The 16,562-nt window shown below is 34.1% G+C and overlaps 2 long non-coding RNA genes across 2 annotated transcripts; both read left to right on the forward strand.

The window, feature by feature from the left end:
- Positions 1-8,046: 8,046 nt before the first annotated feature.
- On the forward strand, positions 8,047-10,257 carry LOC141629163 (uncharacterized). Its single transcript, XR_012537240.1, has 3 exons — positions 8,047-8,217; positions 8,315-8,423; positions 10,172-10,257. It is a non-coding gene; the product is annotated as an uncharacterized LOC141629163 (long non-coding RNA).
- A 3,816-nt stretch (positions 10,258-14,073) lies between these two features.
- LOC141629167 (uncharacterized) lies at positions 14,074-16,278 on the forward strand. Its single transcript, XR_012537241.1, has 3 exons — positions 14,074-14,244; positions 14,342-14,450; positions 16,193-16,278. It is a non-coding gene; the product is annotated as an uncharacterized LOC141629167 (long non-coding RNA).
- Positions 16,279-16,562: the final 284 nt, after the last annotated feature.

Genomic DNA, 16,562 nt, shown 5'->3' on the forward strand with positions numbered 1-16,562 from the left:
TGCGCCTCTTCCAAGGGACGCAGCTCTTGCTGCGCCTCTTCCTCGGCTTCCCTTCATACGAATTTTCAAAAATTCGTTATGAGTTCGTTATTTTATGGGCCCATCTTTGGTGCGCCTCTTCCTTGATGCTATATCGCATATTTGGTCCGTTTGACGTATATTCTTCACCCGGATCCACATCTTCCAAGCCAACAGCAAATTATCGCCTTATTTTTTATCCAAGACCTAGCTTGTCACAACGAGCGTTCTTTCCTTGACAGGTGTTTTGACACACCTTTATTCTGTTCACCCAGCGAGAGTACACGGATAGACATTCCCTTTTGAGACATGGAGACCAGTTCCCGATTATGTTCCCCTAGCGAGAGTACACGGATAGACATTCCCTCTGGAGACATGGAGATCAGTTCCCGATTATGTTCCCCCAGCGAGAGTTCACGACCGACAGTCATTCCCTCTCGAGACATGGAGATCAACATCGACCCCAAACCCTTCAGAAGTTTGTTTGAAGCCGAACACAAGCAAATTTCTCCCAGCAGTTCCAGACTGTGTCCTGCTGTCTTCTCCCAATATCGCGTTTTGTTTCCCCTGGAGTTTCGAAAAATTTAAGGTATGGCCTCTTCTTATGGCTGGCGAGCCTTCTCACGTAGTCTAATCGACTTTAAACGACCCTCCCCGATAGTCGACAGATACTAAAATGTTCCCGACGATAGGTCCTTGGCTCAGACCCCTTGAGCCGCCTCGCATCGCCATAGTCGTCAGGTTGTAATCTTCGATTGACCTGATGGCTATACTTTGACTTTCGCCTTGTCCAAGCCTCAGTCAAAGTGGGGGCTCTGTAGATACCTCATTTCTGCACCTCCCGCAAACCACCCGGTGATGATTGGGCCGCATTTTTGGTACGCGGAACGATTTGTGACAGTTCGTAAGTTTATCGTCAAGTGATCGCTCAAACATTTATGTCTACCTCATAATTGTCATCTACGTGCCGATACGGTCGTTTTGGCAGTAATTAGAGTACATTTGGAGTCCGGGTCATAAAATCGTCTTCATTTTCTGAAACCGAGTCAGAATGTTCTGGAATGTTCCGGATATTTCTATTCCATATTTTACAATCTTGTAATCTTTGGCAAATAATTTCCCGTAATATTCACACAAAATATTAAGGAAAACAAGATAAATCCGTTATTCCATAATTAAAACACGGAAATCTTTCTTCCGCGGGAGAAAACCACTTGGGAAAGGACGCCGCAGGTGCTGCGCCTCTTCCAAGAGACGCAGTGCCTGCTGCGCCTCTTCCCAAGTCCTTTTCTGCGTATTTTTCGTATATTTTTCATATCTTTTCAAGATTCACTTCCAAAGTTTCTCCGAAAACCCTACTTCCTCCGTGTGATTAGTATAAATAGAGACCTTCGGTCTCACATATTTCTCACGCGAGCGTCCGCCCTTCTCTTCTCCCTTTGCATTCTAGACCACGTTCTTACTTTTTGGCGTCTACGTGCTTGAACTTTCGACCACGTAAGCTCGGATCCTTCTAAGTACCAGCCTTGTTTTGCATGACCGACCAATTTGACCAACTCCACCATAATCAACTTTAATCAATCTTATTCGTTTTCCTCTTACGAGGGCACTTTTGTCTATATTCGAGTCGAGCATCACTAAACGTATACTTAGTTCATCTCGTTTCGTCAAACATGTAAGTCTGAGGGTGTATAATCCCTATTTTATTATTGTTATTTATTTATTGTAATCATATTGTAAGGTTTATGTCGAAAGTATTTCTAAAACCGATTTATAAAACCATGCTTTAAACCCTTTTTACGAATTACCAGAAGACAGACGTCGAGAAAGGACGCAGCAACTGCCGCAGTTCCTGCTTTCTTTCTTCTTCCTTCGTCCTTTGATGATTCGATTGTTTAATTTCTTTTTCTATTGTTCATTGTTTATTGACGCGATTTAAGCATAATAATTCTAACATGTAAATAATTCATTAGTACTTAATTCGTCGTTAAATTCCCGACTTAAATCCCTTATAATCCATATTTGCGGATTTTTGTCATTAAAATCAAATTCGGTTTTTAGAGGTTCGATTCATCAATATTGAGTCTCTGGAATTCGATCTTTGATATATTCCCACCTTTTGTTCATCATATCCATCATTGGTTCGTCATTAATAACTTGTTTAATCTAATTAATTTGTTAGTTCATTAATTTGTTAATTAATCCTTATTAATCTTGTAATTAATCCATCCTGATTAGTTTTCGTCCATGTTTTATTGCTTTTATGAGCCTTAATCATATGTAAATAACATGATAATCACTTTCATCCGAGTAAATAACATTAATCGATCATTAAAATCACCAACGAATATTAACGACTTGCAATTCCAGCTTCACGGCCAGAACTGAGCCAAGGAAAAGACGCAGCGACTGCTGCGCCTCTTCCAAAGGACGCAGCTCTGCTGCGCCTCTTCCTAGTTGATTTCTGTCTCTAAACTCCCATTTTGCCTTGACTTAGTTTATTAGTTGCGTATTAATTAACTACTATTCGTATTATCACCTTAATTTCTGTTCGTTTATTCGTTTATTCTTTCTTTTCCCAAATTATCCGTTTTAAAAGTATTTTCGACATAAATCAATTAACCCAATGTAATTATTGTAATTTTCTTTATTGTTTTATTATTGTAATTTTCTTTATTGTATCACATGTAATTGAACTTAAATCCCGACTTTGACATTAATTGTATGTTAAATTAATTGTTCATTGACTTAGCTAATTCCTTGCATGTTAGGATTAAAACGTTGGATGTTGCATTGCATGCATATAACCTTCAATATATCGAGTATAGACAATTTCCCTAATCATTAGTAGAGGCCGCTATCGAGGCGGGCGGGATTAGGTGTTCGATCAAAAGAGCTTCCTAATACGTACCCTCACCCCTTACTCCAGATCTCTGTGAACATCCGTGTTCATTGGCATCCACTAGAGTCATTCTAGACATAGAATGATAAGGGTAACGAGTTCTTGGTGTTCATGTCACTACTTTGTGTCTTGACATGGCACGAGGTATTCGAACGGTTTCCAATTTTCCACAATAAATTGGTGGCGACTCCACAAATGCAAACGTTTGTTCTCCCCCAAGCGCCCCCGTGGGCCCGCGTCCACATATATATATATATATATATATATATATATATATATATATATATATATATATATATATATATATATATATATATATATATATATATATATATATATACATAGTATCGACTGATGTTTTAAAATTAAATACATACGAATTTATTTAAAACTAATAAGGGATAATTTGATCAACGTTTTATAAATAAATTTGTGAAGGGTCAAGTATCATATTAATTAAAATAAAATTTATTCGAATAATGAAACAATCAACATTAAGTTCTCAAATTATATCATTTTACAATATGTTATGTTCGAAATCAATTAATATTTGTTCAAAATGGTGTGAATATAATTTTACGTAATTTTTAATTTTTTATGTATAACGTGTGATATTTATGTATCAAACACATAAGGTCGAAACTCAACTTATTAAAATGTTTTCAATGCTATGTGTCAAACATATTTATACGAAAACTGCACCTTTTGTTTTTTTAAACAACTATATATAATGATGTTTAAGAGTTAACCTGTAAATAAAATAGGTGAACTTTCTCAAATATTATCTTTTGAGGTTTAACTTCAACGTATTTAAATGATAATATATAAAATATTTAACTAAAAGTAAAATTTAGTTAGTCATAATCAATATTTTATAGTTGACATATACATATTTAATTGAAGATATTAAAGAATAATATAATGTGTTTTCTACTTTTTCATGTCGTTTATATTATTATATTACTTAATAATCATTACTTTTGTTTTGATTATTCAAATGTATTTGCGATCACTGTGTACATACATACTCGTAAACGTACTCGTTATCACAATATTTAAACCTCTCAAGATCTCACATGTATTCAATTTCTCGCAATATAATTTTGTTCAATTCGATACTGTAAAAACTTATATTTTAGTAGCTTTCTTTAAGGTCTACTTTTAGTAAATACAATAATTTTTCCAAATATATATTTCTTAATGAATTTAATGGTCTAAGCACTTATAATTAAAAATTTATGTATTGTATTTTAAAACTTTGAAATTAAGCTTAAAAAATTAAGATTTGAAAAAGATTAATTTATTTCTAGTTATAACAAAAAATATTAAATGTCATATACCCCGTATCAATTATATGATTTTATACAATCTATAAATATTATAAAAAGGCATCCTAAAAAATGTCAACTAGACAAAGCCACGTAGGATGTAGAAAAGCCACGTGGGATGTGGAAAAGCCACATAGACATTCACATTGGCACCTTGGTTAAGATTGACACACGCCTACCCAATCATTCTCCACGCAGACTTATTTTAATTGAATGTTTTGTAATAAAAACATGTTAATGAATTGATTAAAGTTCTTCATAGTTTTTATTTTTTATTTTTTTTTCATATGATGAAATATTGGTTGAAAATGGTATATATTTTTATTTTTTTAGGTAAAAAGTTAAACTTAAATTTCCTGAAATTGTACCACTTAAAATTTACACCTACATCTATTTATTTAATATCGTTATATAAACCCTTTTAATAAAAAAAAATAATTGTGAAGTTTATTAATATTCTTAAAAGTAAATGTATGACATTTTATTTCAATTACTATTTAAGATCAATAATAATAATAGTAATTTTCATTAACATTTTTTCCTATTTGTTTTACCTCTTGAGCTCCTCATTAATGAATTATCTTATTTAATAATACTCATAACTCAAAAATAAATGAAAAGGCAAATTAAAATATGGGAATCAATAGTTTATAATGGCTACTAAACCTACAATAGTTTTCATTCACTAATCCTCCATTTAAGAACTACGAGTATTACTCATGAACTTCCAAATTACAAACTATATTTCATGGTTAAATTAAAAAATTTCAAAAAAAAAAAGATGTAACTTACCAAAATTCATATCAAAATTTTTTAATTTACAATTAAAATTCTCATTTTACAATAAAAAAAATGTTAGTGAATCGATTAACAGTTTTCATAGTAATATAGCTCATAAAAGTTATACATTTATTTATTTATTTAAAATTACACAAACATGAAAACCAAAACAAATAAATAGCTTAATAATATTCTTAAACGTAAAATTATGGCATTTTATATTCAACCATTATTTAAGTTCAACCCACGATAATTTTCACATAAGTCCAATGATTTTCTTAAAGGCATCGTCGAATTTTCTCATAAGTCTCTTCTAATTCCCTACCCTAGCCTAACCGTTACTCCATTTAACTCTCATACTAATTTTGTTTTTTTTCCTAATTAATATTTATGTCATTTAAAGTTTGTGAACATTAATTTTAGTGTACATCATTTAACTTCTAAATTAGCATTATTTAGCCTCTCCTATTTAAGATCGTCTCATTTGTTTTCCTCCAAAACAATCATTTGGGGGTGGTAAAAATTTGCAGTATTTTCTTTAACTTGAATTTGGAATGACGAATTACTAATTTTTGTATTGTTTTTTGTTTTACTTTTGTTTCGTAGGCGGTACGAAAGGAAGACCTTGTGGTGAAGTCGTTTGGTTAGCGGCTAACTCTTTTTTTTTTTTTTTTTTTGTAAAAGGTTAACTCTCATTAATCAAATAAACCAATTACAATGCAAAGCTAATACATCATCACTCTTAGCTAACAAAAGAACTCATCATTTCCTTACTAGGCATCTCATTTTGCGAGGCATACATCCTTAAAGCACACTCCACAGGTAAATTCACTTTTTTTATACAACTAACAATTTCAATATTTCAATTTGGTTTTAAAGTTTTCTAATTCGTACATAATCAAATTCTAAAATTTATGAATTTTTATTAGATGATAATCAAAATTAAAGAATAGGAATATGTATCAATGATGAAATAAATTCCGATTTTATTTGATATTCATAAAAAAAATCAACTATCTAAATTTTTAATTTTTCTAGAGATAACCCGTGATTTTCACGGGTAACAAAACTAGTTATAATAATAAAATATTGGATTTTTTACGTAGTACCCCTGTATTTTTTCGAATTCTACATGATACCCCTTCGTTTTTGAAAATATCAGTGGTACCCTTAAACTTAGTAAAATGTCCTAAAATACCAAACTACTAAAAATTACATTTTTAATCAGTTAAATTTTGTAATTAAAATATGTTTACAATTGGATAAAACAGGTTTACGATAATGGCATGACAAATTATTGTCGAAAAATCAATCAAAAATGTATAAACCAAACATTAAATAGAGGCGGGTTATAGAAATATGAGTATTTTAATATGTTTTCATTAAGTTTAGGAGTACCCATGATAGTTTTGAAAATCGGGTGGCACCACGTAGAATTTGAAGAAGTACAAGGACACCACGTAGAAAAACCCTAAAATATTTAAACAAACCGCGCAAAGCACGAGATACTAACTAGTTTTCATCTGTTTCTAGGTTCTATATATACTTTACGGAGGATTCTAGTAGGGGTTTTTCTATCCTATGTCCACTAGGCATAGGATAAGAAACCAAAAAAGGAAATAATTAAACGATCTTTTTATGGGAACTTGCAATATTGCATTAATTTTACTTTTCTTTACAGGAAATATATTTATTTATTTCTTTTTTTTTATTTTCTTATCCTATGCCTAATCAGCATAGGTTAGAAAAATCCTTCTAGTAAAACCTTTCTATTGGACTAGCAACTCTTATTGGGCCGTCATATGCTATATGACGGTTCTATAAGAGAGTAGCATAACAATTATTAACCAAATTCAAGTACATAACTTATGATGAGGGCACTTTATCCAGCTTTAATTCTAATCCTATCAAACTCGAATTTAAACGGAATCATACGATATGAAGCAAGTTAAAGTAAAGCAAATGTAGAAAAGAATTATTAATTGTGATTAAAATGTAATTAAGTCAATGCCTCCCTGAAGCCAACCATGTTAACCACAACCTATACGCAGGGAATCTGTCTGCTCATTATATTTCTCACCATTGCCCCATGTTATCCTTACCATGAGGGACGGGCTTTGTACGGGTACATGCACGATAGAGGGAGAATCCTAAGTTCTTTCTTCAGTTCTTCAATATTTTATTAACTAACTTATTGGAACTTCTTGTATGTATGACCCTTTTTTGTTGGAGTTAAAGTTTTTTTTTTTTTTTTTTTTAGGTAAGAAAATTAGGTTGATCCTCTAGGGTAGGACCAACATATCTCATCCTTTCGAATGAGGGAGGTAAGTTGAAGTCACCGGCTATCAAACCACCTCGAAAGAGTTGGACATGAATGTCCAACTGAAGCCATGAAGTCAGCAACCTTGTTGGCTTCACGAAAGTAATGTTTAATTATCACTTCATCGAAAAAATGAAGGTCTAATTTCACATCTTTGATAATACTAGAAATTTCTCACGGAATTTGCCAAGTACCTCGAATCGAGTTAATAACACATAAGTTATCACCCTCCACAATTAAGTTTGAGATTCCTAAGTTGTAACGCCCCGTAAATTTCGGACCGTTAATATATTTCGAAAATAATTAATTAATCAAGTAAAATTTGACAATAATGTATTTAAAGTAAAAATAATTCAAAGAAATATAATTTTATTATATTTTGAAGAAAAGTATTTGTTTTGATAGTTTTGAAATGTTTAAAAATAGTTTAAACCGTGTAAAATCTTTTATTTCGAAATAAGAGCGTATCGGGGGAAATGACAATTCGTTTGAACGTTGGGTAAACGAATATGGAAATGGGTCGTATGAATACTCAATTTTATTGTAATCTCGTGTTTAAAGACTTTGGACTTGACGGAATTTGCGTTTGACTTACGGATTTAATTATTATTGAAACGAGTCAAAACCGACTCGTAAAAATCCCGACTAAAAATCCCGCACTTCCTTTTTCCTCCTTTCTTTTCCTCTTACACGGCTTCCCCTTCCTTTTCTTTCTTTTTTTCTGGTTTTTCCTATCTCCATCATCTCACAAAGACCAAAACACCATTTTTGGTAAAATCAAGCTCAAATTCACCATATCTCCTTCGTTTCTTGTCCGTTTTTCGCGAAATTTACCTTTCCGGAATTCCCTCGCCGAGATCTACGACTTAGTATGTTCTAATTTCAGTTTTCATTAAGTTATTTTAAGACCAATTTTCGGAAATTCGGTATTTTTGCTTAATTATTGTGTTTTAATTGTTTATTTAGGTGAAGGATTGGAAGACGAGTTCGGGGACTCGTATATTGTAGAGGATAGCGGCTAGTGTCGTTAGGGTTTGGGTTTTCAAGGTGTTAATTGCTCTTTTTCTAGCTTAAGGTAACATATTTCGAGTTACTCGACGAAAGATCGTCACATGTTTTTGATTTTTGTATGTTTGGTGATTTTTGTTGGTGTAGAAATTTTCACATGTTTAGAATGGTTGCATGCATGTCAATTGTTAGCTTAAATTATGCCTTTTGTTAGTTTAAATTATCAAAATTGAATTTGGGGCGATTAATTAATGTTCAGACGGTCTTATAATGTATAAAAATGAAAAAAAAAAAAAGGAGAAATGGTGCGGCAGCGGGCCCGGCAGCAGCCGGCAGGCCCACGGCAGCCCCGGCCGGTCTTGGGATTGGCCCGGGTTGGTCCGTGCTTGTTTTGCGGTTTTTCGTACAATATTGGTCATTTCGGGTTAATTAAGGTTAGAATAGTATAAGTAACAAATGGGTAGTATTTTGATAGTAACAAAAATTATGTTATTGGTAAAATTGTGCTTATATTAATAGTTATCACATGTTAGGGTAGTTTACAAAAGGAAATTGTAATTAATAGGCTCAAAATGAATTTTATAGCTATAATTGTAATGTTTTGTTCATCGTGTCGTAAAACCGAGCCTTAGTCCCTTTGACTGATGCGATGTCAGTTAATTGAGTGTTTGGTCAGCCGCAATTTGACCCGTACCTGTCGCAGGGCTGGGGTTGCGGGTAAAAATTCGGTTGAACGATTTAGATAATCGGCTTTTTTCTTGTTTTAGGCCATTTATTATATCTCTATTTCACATGTGTAGTTAGATGAATTTAAATAGCTTCTTATTTTGTAGTAATGGCCCTAGATTCCCCTAAAGCCTTTAATATTGTTAAGATTGCTAGAATTGGAAGTTAGTATTGAATTCTTATTGAGGAACTGTTGGGATTGTATGCTGTAAATAGACATTTATATAGCTTTCACATGATAGAATGTTAGAATTTATGTTGGTAAGTAGGACTTTTTGCCCTCTTAAGGTTAAGTGGGTGTCTTACTTGACTTATGTGGTGAGTCTTGGGTGGTGTGGGCTAAAATATTCAAGCTGGGACTAGCTGTGACTAGGTCCTAGGTGAGTATTTCGGCCATCATCATAGATAGGTCTTTATAGTCTTTGACGAGTATATGTTCACTGCTTGATAGCCTTTGTGTTCCTGACTAGTGGATGTTTATCCAAGTTGGGGCATGACCTCAGGTACTTATTTTGATAGTATGGGGTCAGCTTAAGTACTAGCCGACCCTTCGGTGGTGTCCTTAGGGTACTCACTTCACTTTGTTTTAAAAAAATTTGTGAGTCTTGGGTGCGGTGGTGTGTATCCGCATGTCTAGGTCTGCGCAGATTTTAGGCTAGGGTTGTGTTGTCTCTTGGCCATGTTTTCTTAATAGTAACCGCTGAGCCAAGATACCGGTTCGATTACCTTCCCTACCTCGTGGTATAGACTTGAGTTACAAAGTGACTATTGACCGTACTAAGAACTTATGCCTGTCTTTGATATATTGCCCTTTCTTGTATGGTGATTTTATGAATCGTAATAGGTGAGATGTAAGCCGGTTCTGATTGATAAAGTTTGGATTACTATTTGTTATCTGATTCACATGATAGTTTAGTTTGGTCAGTTTAGGGGTCATTTGCTAGAATACATGATAAGTAAATGGTTTATCAAATTTTTTACATGTTACATTACATGTTACATTAATTTTGACGATTCGTGGCTGGGAGGACTCGAAGTTACTCCCCACTGAATTGTGGCTTTCGTGTTTGTATAAAATGCGATTGACAGGTTGTTGATGCTTAGTTGGGGTCACAGACGGCTAGTGAGCAAGGAACCTTGGACCTAGTTTTGGCTATTCTATTAGTAAACCTTTTATATTTTTGGTTTGTATCCTTATATTTCCGCGTCTTATGTTTTGTATGTAAATTAGTTTATCAGTTGTTGCAGGGTTTTTGACACTCTTCTTGAGTTGGAATTGGTTGTGAATAGTTTAGTTAGAAAATTTTTGAAATTGCAGGTTTTTGGACTAGTTGAACCATTTACAAACATATCCTACCAGTTTTTCTGTAGAATTTACGTTTTTTTTTTAAGGCTAGAATTAAGGGTGTCACAGTTGGTATCAGAGCCTATTGCTCTCGACGCACGTTTGTGCACCCCACTTAGAAATCACTTGACCTTAAAATAATAAACTTGAGAGAAGGGTAGGATTGGTAGAATTAGGATTTTATGTGGTAGTCTGTTTGTGATTGCTAATTGTTAGGTTTGTTGATTGTTAGTTATTAGTTTTGGTGCCACTAAAGGTTGGTTATGCCAAATGTAGAATGCTTCCACTTTCTTGATATTTCTTTTCGTATTCAGTGTATCTTACCTTAATCTTCCATTTTCGTTGGTCATTCGTCTTTCAAATTCCTCTTATCTCGCCTAGGTAACTACCTTTCAATTCTTTCTCCCGTTTCATCTTAGGTTCGTTTTCTTCTTATAATAAAGTCCATGTGGACACCTTCCTTTTATGCCGCAGGATAGTTCCCTTGTTCAAGAGAACCCAGTTTTGAGAGAATGTATCATTGGAGGGCGTGAACGAGTGGAGAAATTGATTGTTTAAGGTTTGAGTTGTATAGAAGAATATAATTTGGGATCCTTTGGTTAGTCTTGTTAGTTGTGCTTGATATGAGAATTTAGTGAATTGAGAAATACCTTGGGATTTATGTCTATAGAGAGCTTGTTTGTTATAGATGATTAAGCATGGGTACTACCTTAGCACATAGGATGGAATGAACCTAAGCTACTTCATTTGAGAGTCTCAATATTTCTTGTGGAGAATTAAATGTATGATAGTTAGCCCTAATCCTTGTGGGCCTTGAAAGGAATACAATAGGACATTGATGTTGATTAATGGATTGGTATTGTACTTTGGAATTAGTTAGTTTGTTAAACCTTTTAAGTTGACCAAATCTAGTATAGAGTAGCCCTTGTTGACCTTATGAAACATATCTGAATTTGGGAATTTTGGTGGAATGTTGTTCGATATAGTTCGTGAGTTCAAGGATGTGATTCCAATTTATGGTATCGGAAACTAGAAGTATTAAGTGGTGAGATGATGGAGTAAACAAGCCAGGGTACTTGGAGATGACATAGTAAGTGAAGTTCAATGACGAGAATTGTAAAGGAGATACTTTGGGACTCGGATGTTAACAAATGAATTTGTGTGGTGAATTGATTTTGGCTCTTAGAATCAATTGAGTTGAGGAATACCTACCATTGTGAAGTCCTTGTTAGTCTTATAATTTGGTAGACTGTTGGGGCTTGGTTGAGCACCTTAGTGATGTAACCTTATCATATCGATCATAAGCTTTGATGAGTGTTCGGTAAGCGGGAACCCTTTCATCGTGCCGCTTCTATTCTCCTTTCCTTCTCTTTAACGATCGTTGAACCTTGTTTTTATGCCAAATTTTACGTATCTTCTTCTTGCCCGAGATATCTTCTTAACTTGAATACCTCTTATTTATGTCAACCGTTATCTTTACGGACTGACTCCTTAGTTTCCTAACTTGTCAGATGCATGCACCCTTCGGAAATGTTTTACCGTTTCTCTATCACTCCTTATCTCCTTAGTATAGTTGGTACCTTGTTGACCATGTTTACGGAGTTAGTGAGAAATGTTAAAGGTGGGATTATTAGTTAGTTTTAGTGAGTGATATTGATTACTACTTGAGGTATGGCATGAGAGTGAGAGTAAGCTACATTATTGGGAGGTTTTAGTACTTGTTTTGGTAACTAGAAAGGGTAATGGTATGGATGACACCAATTGTTAGGCTAAGGAACATAATTTCAATTTATGGTTTTAGGAATTCTGAGGTGATAAAGTGTTGTTACAATTATGACCTTGTACCTTGAGAATTTGATGGTAAGTAAGTTTAGGATATCAAATTTGAAAGAATACACCTTGGGGATGTTGATGACCAGAATGGATTGGTGATGTGATGTGGTATTAATTGGCTCTTGAGAGTTCTTGAGTTGAGAGAGACTTAGTATTGAGAAGAATTTGCTAATCCTATAGTTTTATAGACCTTGAGGTCGCATTGAGTGCTTGAAATGATGAGACGATGTTGGAGCTGGGTGTAGTTCTGCTTTTGAGAATCCTTAATAAGTAAAAGGATAGAGAAACTTGAGATCCTATTGATTTTTCATAATTTGAGGTTGGTATGTTACTACCTTGTTTTGAAATGAGAACCTTGTGGAATATTTGAGGAACCTTCTCTTGGAGTTTAGAGCATGGTATTGGGACTCTTGATTGAAGGTTTACTTTTTGAGGAACCCATAGTTGACACTAGTGAGATACAAATACAGCTTTGTTGGAAGTCTTGACCTTAGGCTTGTGAAAGTTGTTTCGGGATGTTTGAGAATTTGGAGCGTTGAGATCACACTTATAGTGAAATATCTTGTTCCAGGGAATATGTTAGGAAGAAGTAACATAAGCGATTGAGGAGACTCTTGGGAGTGATGTTGTTATTGGAGATATGAGTGTCTGGCGTTTCCTTGGTGTCTAATCTCCCTTCTTCCTTGATCATGAGCGTTACCGCTCATATCTCTCTTCCTTACATCATCATACTCCTCTCGTAAGTTTGATGTTGGTAACCTATGAAACTCTATCGTTGACATCCTTGTAATTATGACTTCAATTCTTACCCCATAAAATTCATCATAGCTCCTTTTGATTAGTTAAGGTTGAATCATCTTAATATACTTTGTTTTATATGCTATCTAGGTTATTTTCCGTGTTGTACAACTTCTAAATTTTCAAGCCACCAGTTTTGATTCATTCATAAAAGTTTATGTTACTTCTGCAAACCTAACCTATTTTTAAAGATTTGAAAATGAAATTTTGATTTATTTCCATAAGGTATTCCTTTTCTTACTCTTTTTCCGAGTTACTAAGCCTTGTATAATCATAATTAGTAAAGATAGTATTCTTACTATAGAATTTTAAACTAAAAGTTTGAAAATGCTTTTATGATTTTCAATGGTTTTAACAGTAGTGAATGTTGAATCTCGTTGTTGGTGACGTCCCAATAATGGGTTTTCTCATTTATTGGTGTAGAAATATTTTTATATCTTGATATGAATATGGATGTTCTTGTCTGATCAACAAGAGTATCACCGTTTCATTGAAAAGATACCTATATTTTCTTATAACTATAATTTCTCCTTCTAAGTTTCGAGGGCGAAACTTTTTAAAAGGAGGGGTGATTGTAACGCCCCGTAAATTTCGGACCGTTAATATATTTCGAAAATAATTAATTAATCAAGTAAAATTTGACAATAATGTATTTAAAGTAAAAATAATTCAAAGAAATATAATTTTATTATATTTTGAAGAAAAGTATTTGTTTTGATAGTTTTGAAATGTTTAAAAATAGTTTAAACCGTGTAAAATCTTTTATTTCGAAATAAGGGCGTATCGGGGGGAAATGACAATTCGTTTGAACGTTGGGTAAACGAATATGGAAATGGGTCGTATGAATACTCAATTTTATTGTAATCTCGTGTTTAAAGACTTTGGACTTGACGGAATTTGCGTTTGACTTACGGATTTAATTATTATTGAAACGAGTCAAAACCGACTCGTAAAAATCCCGACTAAAAATCCCGCACTTCCTTTTTCCTCCTTTCTTTTCCTCTTACACGGCTTCCCCTTCCTTTTCTTTCTTTTTTTCTGGTTTTTCCTATCTCCATCATCTCACAAAGACCAAAACACCATTTTTGGTAAAATCAAGCTCAAATTCACCATATCTCCTTCGTTTCTTGTCCGTTTTTCGCGAAATTTACCTTTCCGGAATCCCCTCGCCGAGATCTACGACTTAGTATGTTCTAATTTCAGTTTTCATTAAGTTATTTTAAGACCAATTTTCGGAAATTCGGTATTTTTGCTTAATTATTGTGTTTTAATTGTTTATTTAGGTGAAGGATTGGAAGACGAGTTCGGGGACTCGTATATTGTAGAGGATAGCGGCTAGTGTCGTTAGGGTTTGGGTTTTCAAGGTGTTAATTGCTCTTTTTCTAGCTTAAGGTAACATATTTCGAGTTACTCGACGAAAGATCGTCACATGTTTTTGATTTTTGTATGTTTGGTGATTTTTGTTGGTGTAGAAATTTTCACATGTTTAGAATGGTTGCATGCATGTCAATTGTTAGCTTAAATTATGCCTTTTGTTAGTTTAAATTATCAAAATTGAATTTGGGGCGATTAATTAATGTTCAGGCGGTCTTATAATGTATAAAAATGAAAAAAAAAAAAGGAGAAATGGTGCGTGCGGCAAGCGGGCCAAAGAAAGCAGCCGGCAGGCTCACGGCAGCCCGGCCGGTCTTGGGATTGGCTCGGGTTGGTCCGTGCTTGTTTTGCGGTTTTTCGTACAATATTGGTCATTTCGGGTTAATTAAGGTTAGAATAGTATAAGTAACAAATGGGTAGTATTTTGATAGTAACAAAAATTATGTTATTGGTAAAATTGTGCTTATATTAATAGTTATCACATGTTAGGGTAGTTTACAAAAGGAAATTGTAATTAATAGGCTCAAAATGAATTTTATAGCTATAATTGTAATGTTTTGTTGATGTCAAAACCGAGCCTTAGTCCCTTTGATCGATGCGATGTCGATTAATTGAGTGTTTGGTCACGCAATTTGACCCGTGCACTGCCGCAGGCTGGGGTTGCGGGTAAAAATTCGGTTGAATGATTTAGATAATCGGCCTTTTTCTTGTTTTAGGCCATTTATTATATCTCTATTTCACATGTGTAGTTAGATGAATTTAAATAGCTTCTTATTTTGTAGTAATGGCCCTAGATTCCCCTAAAGCCTTTAATATTGTTAAGATTGCTAGAATTGGAAGTTAGTATTGAATTCTTATTGAGGAACTGTTGGGATTGTATCTTTGTAAATAGACATTTATATAGCTTTCACATGATAGAATGTTAGAATTTATGTTGGTAAGTAGGACTTTTTGCCCTCTTAAGGTTAAGTGGGTGTCTTACTTGACTTATGTGGTGAGTCTTGGGTGGTGTGGGCTAAAATATTCAAGTGGGACTATTGTGACTAGGTCCTAGGTGAGTATTTCGGCCTTCATCATAGATAGGTCTTTATAGTCTTTGACGAGTATATGTTCACCGCTTGATAGCCTTTGTGTTCCTGACTAGTGGATGTTTATCCAAGTTGGGGCATGACTTGAGTACTTATTTTGATAGTATGGGGTCACTTAAGTACTAGCCGACCCTTCGGTGGTGTCCTTAGGGTACTCACTTCACTTTGTTTTAAAAAAAGTTGTGAGTCTTGGGTGCGGTGGTGTGTATCCGCATGTCTAGGTCTGTGCAGATTTTAGGCTAGGGTTGTGTTGTCTCTTGGCCATGTTTTCTTAATAGTAACCGCCGAGCCAAGATACCGGTTCGATTACCTTCCCTACCTCGTGGTATAGACTTGAGTTACAAAGTGACTATTGACCGTACTAAGAACTTATGCCTGTCTTTGATATATTGCCCTTTCTTGTATGGTGATTTTATGAACTGTAATAGGTGAGATGTAAGCGGTTCTGATTGATAAAGTTTGGATTACTATTTGTTATCTGATTCACATGATAGTTTAGTTTGGTCAGTTTAGGGGTCATTTGCTAGAATACATGATAAGTAAATGGTTTATCAAATTTTTTACATGTTACATTACATGTTACATTAATTTTGACGATTCGTGGCTGGGAGGACTCGAAGTTACTCCCCACTGAATTGTGGCTTTCGTGTTTGTATAAAATGCGATTGACAGGTTGTTGATGCTTAGTTGGGGTCACAGACGGCTAGTGAGCAAGGAACCTTGGACCTAGTTTTGGCTATTCTATTAGTAAACCTTTTATATTTTTGGTTTGTATCCTTATATTTCCGCGTCTTATGTTATGTATGTAAATTAGTTTATCAGTTGTTGCAGGGTTTTTGACACTCTTCTTGAGTTGGAATTGGTTGTGAATAGTTTAGTTAGAACATTTTTGAAATTGCAGGTTTTTGGACTAGTTGAACCATTTACAAACATATCCTACCAGTTTTTCTGTAGAATTTACGTTTTTTTTTAAGGCTAGAATTAAGGGTGTCACATAAGTATTTGGCTGCTAAAATACCTTCTTTTAAAGCAAGTGCTTCCG

Source organism: Silene latifolia, chromosome 2, assembly GCF_048544455.1.
Source record: "Silene latifolia isolate original U9 population chromosome 2, ASM4854445v1, whole genome shotgun sequence".
In the NCBI taxonomy this organism is placed as follows: Eukaryota; Viridiplantae; Streptophyta; class Magnoliopsida; order Caryophyllales; family Caryophyllaceae; genus Silene; species Silene latifolia.